At 32.4% G+C, this 8,276-nt stretch overlaps 2 non-coding genes across 2 annotated transcripts; both read left to right on the top strand.

Moving 5' to 3' along the window:
* The first annotated feature begins 4,684 nt into the window (after nucleotides 1-4,684).
* Nucleotides 4,685-6,672, top strand: LOC116802886. The gene has a single exon (XR_004363230.1). It is a non-coding gene; the product is annotated as a small subunit ribosomal RNA (ribosomal RNA).
* A 687-nt stretch (nucleotides 6,673-7,359) lies between these two features.
* Nucleotides 7,360-7,538, top strand: LOC116802884. Its single transcript, XR_004363228.1, has one exon. It is a non-coding gene; the product is annotated as a 5.8S ribosomal RNA (ribosomal RNA).
* The last annotated feature ends 738 nt before the right edge of the window (nucleotides 7,539-8,276 follow it).

Below are 8,276 nucleotides of genomic sequence, written 5' to 3'. Positions count from 1 at the left end.
CAAACACCTCGTCATCAATTTAGTGACGCATATGATATTGTCCCTATCATATAATTAATATAAGACTTTAATGATTGTGTCAAGTTGCCAACACCGTCGTAATAATTTAGTGACGCATATGATATTGTCCCTATCATATAATTTTTGATATAAAGACTTTAAAGAATTGATCAAGTTGCCAAACACCTCGTCATCAATTTAGTGACGCATATGATATTGTCCTATCATATAATTAATATAAAGACTTTAATGAATTGTGTCAAGTTGCCAAACACCTCGTCATCAATTTAGTGACGCATATGATATTGTCCTATCATATAATTAATATAAAGACTTTAATGAATGTGTCAAGTTGCCAAACACCTCGTCATCAATTTAGTGACGCATATGATATTGTCCTATCATATAATTTTTATATAAAGACTTTAAGAGATTGTTCAAGTTGCCAAACACCTCGTCATCAATTTAGTGACGCATATGATATTGTCCTATCATATAATTAATATAAAGACTTTAATGATTGTGTCAAGTTGCCAAACACCTCGTCATCAATTTAGTGACGCATATGATATTGTCCTTATCATATAATTTTTGATATAAAGACTTTAAAGAATTGTATCAAGTTGCCAAACACCTCGTCATCAATTTAGTGACGCATATGATATTGTCCCTATCATATAATTAATTACAGACTTTAATGAATTGTGTCAAGTTGCCAAACACCTCGTCATCAATTTAGTGACGCATATGATATTGTCCCTATCATATAATTTTGATATATAGACTTTAAAGTTGTACAAGTTGCCAAACACCTCGTCATCAATTTAGTGACGCATATGATATTGTCCCTATCATATAATTAATATAAGACTTTAATGATTGTGTCAAGTTGCCAAACACCTCGTCATCAATTTAGTGACGCATATGATATTGTCCTATCTATAATTTTTGATATAAGACTTTAAGAATTGTATCAAGTTGCAAACACCTCGTCATCAATTTAGTGACGCATATGATATTGTCCCTATCATATAATTAATATAGACTACTAATGAATTGTGTCAAGTTGCCAAACACCTCGTCATCAATTTAGTGACGCATATGATATTGTCCATCATATAATTTTGATATAAAGACTTTAAAGAATTGTATCAAGTTGCCAAACACCTCGTCATCAATTTAGTGACGCATATGATATTGTCCCTTTCATATAATTTATATATAAACTAATTATGATTGTAGTAGTTGCCAAACACCTCGTCATCAACACACTATATGAGTTGCGCCGACCTCTCATATTGTATTCTCTTATGTGTTCATAGGATTTTGACAATTATACGAGTAAATTAAAAAATATACATATGAAATGATTAATTATTATATTATAAGGAAAAAATGATGAAATATTCCCCATATTATCTTAGTATATATAGAGGAAGACGTTCGACCTCTGATGATTGTTCAAACTATTATTATATGATTTTGGCAATTATATGATGTAAATTAAAAATATACATATGAAAATGGTTAATTATTATATGTATATGGGAAAAAATGCTGAATATTCCCATATTCTCTTAGTATTATAGAGAAAAGCCATTAAGTGAGAGGGTATAGGTAGTGTAAACGACCGGAATACGACAGAGGGTTCAAAAACTACTATAGGTAGGCAGTGTTGCCGACCTCTCATATTGGTTCAAAACTTATGTATTCATATGATTTGGCAATTTATGAGTAAATTAAATAATATACATATGAAAATGATTAATTATTATAGTTATAGGGAAAAAATGCTGAAATATTCCCACATTCTCTTAGTATTATAGAAAAATCCATTATAGTGAGAGGGTATAGTAGTGTAAACGACCGGAATTACGACAGAGGGTCAAAAACTACTATAGGTAGGCAGTGGTTGCCGACCTCTCATATTGTTCAAACTTATGTATTCATATGATTTGGCAATATATGAGTAAATTAAATAATATACATATGAAAATGATTAATATTATATGATAAGGGAAAAAATGCTGAATATTCCCAATTCTCTTAGTATTATAGAGAAAACCATTATAGTGAGAGGGTATAGTAGTGTAAACGACCGAATTACGACAGAGGGTTCAAAAACTACTATAGGTAGGCAGTGGTTGCCGACCTCTCATATTGTTCAAACTTATGTATTCATATGATTTGGCAATTATATGATAAATTAAATAATATACATATGAAAATGGTTAATTATTATATGTATATGGGAAAAAATGCAGAGATATTCCCATATTCTCTTAGTATTATAGAGAAAAGCCATTTAAGTGAGAGGGTATAGTAGTGTAAACGACCGGAATTACGACAGAGGTTCAAAAACTACTATAGGTAGGCAGTGGTTGCCGACCTCTCATATTGTTCAAAACTATGTATTCATATGATTTGGCAATTGTATGAGTAAATTAAATAATATACATACGAAAATGATTAATTATATATGTATGGGAAAAAATGCAGAGATATTCCATATTCTCTTAGTATTATAGAGAAAAGCCATTTAAGTGAGAGGTATAGTAGTGTAAACCACCGGAATTACGACAGAGGGTTCAAAAACTACTATAGGTAGGCAGTGGTTGCCGACCTCTCATATGTTCAAAACTTATGTATTCATATGATTTGGCAATTGTATGAGTAAATTAAATAATATACATATGAAAATGATTAATTATTATATGTATAGGGAAAAAATGCTGAAATATTCCCACATTCTCTTAGTATTATAGAGAAAATCCATTATAGTGAGAGGGTATAGTAGTGTAAACGACCGGAATTACGACAGAGGGTTCAAAACTACTATAGGTAGGCAGTGGTTGCCGACCTCTCATATTGTTCAAAACTTATGTATTCATATGATTTTGGCAATTATATGATTAAATTAAATAATATACATATGAAAATGGTTAATTATTATATGTATATGGGAAAAAATGCTGAGATATTCCCATATTCTCTTAGTATTATAGAGAAAAGCCATTTAAGTGAGAGGGTATAGTAGTGTAAACGACCGGAATTACGACAGAGGGTTCAAAAACTACTATAGGTAGGCAGTGGTTGCCGACCTCTCATATTGTTCAAAACTTATGTATTCATATGATTTGGCAATTGTATGAGTAAATTAAATAATATACATATGAAAATGATTAATTATTATATGTATAAGGGAAAAAATGCTGAAATATTCCCACATTCTCTTAGTATTATAGAGAAAATCCATTATAGTGAGAGGGTATAGTAGTGTAAACGACCGGAATTACGACAGAGGGTTCAAAAACTACTATAGTAGGCAGTGGTTGCCGACCTCTCATATTGTTCAAAACTTATGTATTCATATGATTTGGCAATTATATGATTAAATTAAATAATATACATATGAAAATGGTTAATTATTATATGTATATGGGAAAAAATGCTGAGATATTCCCATATTCTCTTAGTATTATAGAGAAAAGCCATTATAGTGAGAGGTATAGTAGTGTAAACGACCGGAATTACGACAGAGGGTTCAAAAACTACTATAGGTAGGCAGTGGTTGCCGACCTCTCATATTGTTCAAAACTTATGTATTCATATGAATTTGGCAATTATATGAGTAAATTAAATAATAAACATATAAAAATTAATATTTATTATATGTATAAAAAAAAAATAATCATATTATATATGAATAATGGAAAAAAAATGAAATGTTCCTATAATCTCTTAATATATAAGAGAATAGACCGTATGTGGGTGGCAAACGGAATTGAAAATACCCGCTTGAGGACAGCGGGTTCAAAAACTACTATAGGTAGCAGTGGTTGCCGACCTCCCGCATTATTCGAAATATTTATTCGGATTATGTTTATATTGGTTACATAAAATAAAGTATATTATTATCCGTACAAATTTGTTTCTCAGTTCTATAGAACACGGACTTGGCTCCGCGGATAATAGGAATATACGCTTTTAGATAATATCGTTGAAACAAAAGTCAAGTTTCTATTATATATAGAATAACAAATCGTTTCCATATATTATCGTTAATTTTGGAGGCAGGCAAATATTAATTTATTACCTGCCGTATAGTTGGATTATTATATCGTTACGGTATAATACAAATATGGATTCTTATGAAAGAAATATAAAATTATATATTAAATGTGGAAATATTATCATATGCGCTTGGTTTTATGTTATATATTACCAGAGAGATATATGAAAAGAGATAAATTTAAATTATCTTCAAAATGCAAATGATTTAACTTAATATTTATATTGGTTAAACAAAAATTGTACATGTGTGGATACAATAATTATGTATGTTGGAAATAAAATGATATTTTATAATGAAATATGTATATATAAAAAGATAAAATTATAGAAACATATATATTACAATAATTATATGAAATTCTTGTTATATTGGTAAAACAAGTATAAATTAAAAATGAAAATATGGATTACGAATGCTATATAAAAATGGCCGTAATCGAATAGATTTTTACTTATATTTATATATTTAAAATTTTACCCAAAGGCGAAATATTGAATTTTATTCAATATAATAAAAATCATGGAATTATATAAAGTGAAAAATCTATATATCTATTATATTGCTTATTTCGATTCAAAAAATATGAATGGAATATGAAGGAAAAACATTATTCTGGTTGATCCTGCCAGTAGTTATATGCTTGTCTCAAAGATTAAGCCATGCATGTCTAAGTACACACGAATTAAAAGTGAAACCGCAAAAGGCTCATTATATCAGTTATGGTTCCTTAGATCGTTAACAGTTACTTGGATAACTGTGGTAATTCTAGAGCTAATACATGCAATTAAAACATGAACCTTATGGGACATGTGCTTTTATTAGGCTAAAACCAAGCGATCGCAAGATCGTTATATTGGTTGAACTCTAGATAACATGCAGATCGTATGGTCTTGTACCGACGACAGATCTTTCAAATGTCTGCCCTATCAACTTTGATGGTAGTATCTAGGACTACCATGGTTGCAACGGGTAACGGGGAATCAGGGTTCGATTCCGGAGAGGGAGCCTGAGAAACGGCTACCACATCTAAGGAAGGCAGCAGGCGCGTAAATTACCCACTCCCAGCTCGGGGAGGTAGTGACGAAAAATAACAATACAGGACTCATATCCGAGGCCCTGTAATTGGAATGAGTACACTTTAAATCCTTTAACAAGGACCAATTGGAGGCAAGTCTGGTGCCAGCAGCCGCGGTAATTCCAGCTCCAATAGCGTATATTAAAGTTGTTGCGGTTAAAACGTTCGTAGTTGAACTTGTGCTTCATACGGGTAGTACAACTTACAATTGTGGTTAGTACTATACCTTTATGTATGTAAGCGTATTACCGGTGGAGTTCTTATATGTGATTAAATACTTGTATTTTTCATATGTTCCTCCTATTTAAAAACCTGCACTAGTGCTCTTAAACGAGTGTTATTGTGGGCCGGTACTATTACTTTGAACAAATTAGAGTGCTTAAAGCAGGCTTCAAATGCCTGAATATTCTGTGCATGGGATAATGAAATAAGACCTCTGTTCTGCTTTCATTGGTTTTCAGATCAAGAGGTAATGATTAATAGAAGCAGTTTGGGGCATTAGTATTACGACGCGAGAGGTGAAATTCTTGGACCGTCGTAAGACTAACTTAAGCGAAAGCATTTGCCAAAGATGTTTCATTAATCAAGAACGAAAGTTAGAGGTTCGAAGGCGATCAGATACCGCCCTAGTTCTAACCATAAACGATGCCAGCTAGCAATTGGGTGTAGCTACTTTTATGGCTCTCTCAGTCGCTTCCCGGGAAACCAAAGCTTTTGGGCTCCGGGGAAGTATGGTTGCAAAGCTGAAACTTAAAGGAATTGACGGAAGGGCACCACCAGGAGTGGAGCCTGCGGCTTAATTTGACTCAACACGGGAAAACTTACCAGGTCCGAACATAAGTGTGTAAGACAGATTGATAGCTCTTTCTCGAATCTATGGTGGTGGTGCATGGCCGTTCTTAGTTCGTGGAGTGATTTGTCTGGTTAATTCCGATAACGAACGAGACTCAAATATATTAAATAGATATCTTCAGGATTATGGTGCTGAAGCTTATGTAGCCTTCATTCATGGTGGCAGTAAAATGTTTATTGTGTTTGAATGTGTTTATGTAAGTGGAGCCGTACCTGTTGGTTTGTCCCATTATAAGGACACTAGCTTCTTAAATGGACAAATTGCGTCTAGCAATAATGAGATTGAGCAATAACAGGTCTGTGATGCCCTTAGATGTCCTGGGCTGCACGCGCGCTACAATGAAAGTATCAACGTGTATTTCCTAGACCGAGAGGTCCGGGTAAACCGCTGAACCACTTTCATGCTTGGGATTGTGAACTGAAACTGTTCACATGAACTTGGAATTCCCAGTAAGTGTGAGTCATTAACTCGCATTGATTACGTCCCTGCCCTTTGTACACACCGCCCGTCGCTACTACCGATTGAATTATTTAGTGAGGTCTCCGGACGTGATCACTGTGACGCCTTGCGTGTTACGGTTGTTTCGCAAAAGTTGACCGAACTTGATTATTTAGAGGAAGTAAAAGTCGTAACAAGGTTTCCGTAGGTGAACCTGCGGAAGGATCATTATTGTATAATATCCTTATCGTTAATAAATATTTGTTATAATACAAATAAATACAATTTACCAAAATAAAAATATTACAAAATGATTCCACGGAATCAAAAGTTAAAGTCAAAATAAAATGAAGATGGCTTTTATTTTATATGTGGGGCTTGGCAACCTCATAAAAAGACTTTAACATTATTAATGTTGCTGTGCGTATTTGTGGCAGTACTTACTACAACAACGGCGTTTCCTATAAAAACAAATTCTCGAAAATGGAAATCGAAGAAACTAAACTAAATTCGAAAGTAGAAGTCGAATTAAAATAAAAATAATTTTGAATGTGTGGTAATCAAAATAAGTGTGTGTGTATATGGACCATAATATACACGCGTTGCGAATATGTATTGTTCATCTATGTTATGAGCATACGTTGGCTAATGCAACAACCTAAAATATACAATGTTTGTACCTGTCATCCATCAGGTTAATGTTTTATATAAATTTTGCAGTATGTGTCACCCAAAATAGCAAACCATAACCAGATTATTATGATACATAATGCTTATATGAAACTAAGACATTTCGCAACATTTATTTTAGGTATAAAAATAAATTTATTGAAGGAATTGATATATGCCAGTAAAATGGTGTATTTTTAATTTCTTTCAATAAAAACAATATTGACATTATATAAAATTGAATTATAAAACTCTAAGCGGTGGATCACTCGGCTCATGGGTCGATGAAGAACGCAGCAAACTGTGCGTCATCGTGTGAACTGCAGGACACATGAACATCGACATTTTGAACGCATATCGCAGTCCATGCTGTTATGTACTTTAATTAATTTTATAGTGCTGCTTGGACTACATATGGTTGAGGGTTGTAAGACTATGCTAATTAAGTTGTTTATAAATTTTTTATAAGCATATGGTATATTATTGGATTAAATAATGATTTTATTCATAATATTAAAAAAGAAATGAAAAACATTATCTCACATTTGAATGTGAAAAACGAAGAGAAATATTTTCTTTTTCAATCAAATAATACTGAGAAATGTCTAGCATAAAAAATTGAAATATTTTTCATCTAGAATTGTCTCTTATTAATGATTCGGAAAAAGAAAAATCTTGGTTTTGTTATTATTCTTCGTTGGTTCGTTAAATGGATAAAAATGACTTTGCTTACAAGAACTATTGGAACTATTTATAACGAATTTAATTGATTGTTTTATCATTTATATATAAAGAATTTATGGCAAAATATAGTTATATATACAACCTCAACTCATATGGGACTACCCCCTGAATTTAAGCATATTAATTAGGGGAGGAAAAGAAACTAACAAGGATTTTCTTAGTAGCGGCGAGCGAAAAGAAAACAGTTCAGCACTAAGTCACTTTGTCTATATGGCAAATGTGAGATGCAGTGTATGGAGCGTCAATATTCTAGTATGAGAAATTAATGATTTAAGTCCTTCTTAAATGAGGCCATTTACCCATAGAGGGTGCCAGGCCCGTATAACGTTAATGATTGCTAGATGATGTTTCCAAAGAGTCGTGTTGCTTGATAGTGCAGCACTAAGTGGGTGGTAAACTCCATCTAAAACTAAATATAACCA

Source organism: Drosophila sechellia, unplaced genomic scaffold (assembly GCF_004382195.2).
Source record: "Drosophila sechellia strain sech25 unplaced genomic scaffold, ASM438219v1 U_240, whole genome shotgun sequence".
Taxonomy (NCBI): domain Eukaryota; kingdom Metazoa; phylum Arthropoda; class Insecta; order Diptera; family Drosophilidae; genus Drosophila; species Drosophila sechellia.
The sequence above is the reverse complement of the archived record's forward strand: the minus strand, read 5'-3'. Positions and strand labels throughout refer to the sequence as shown.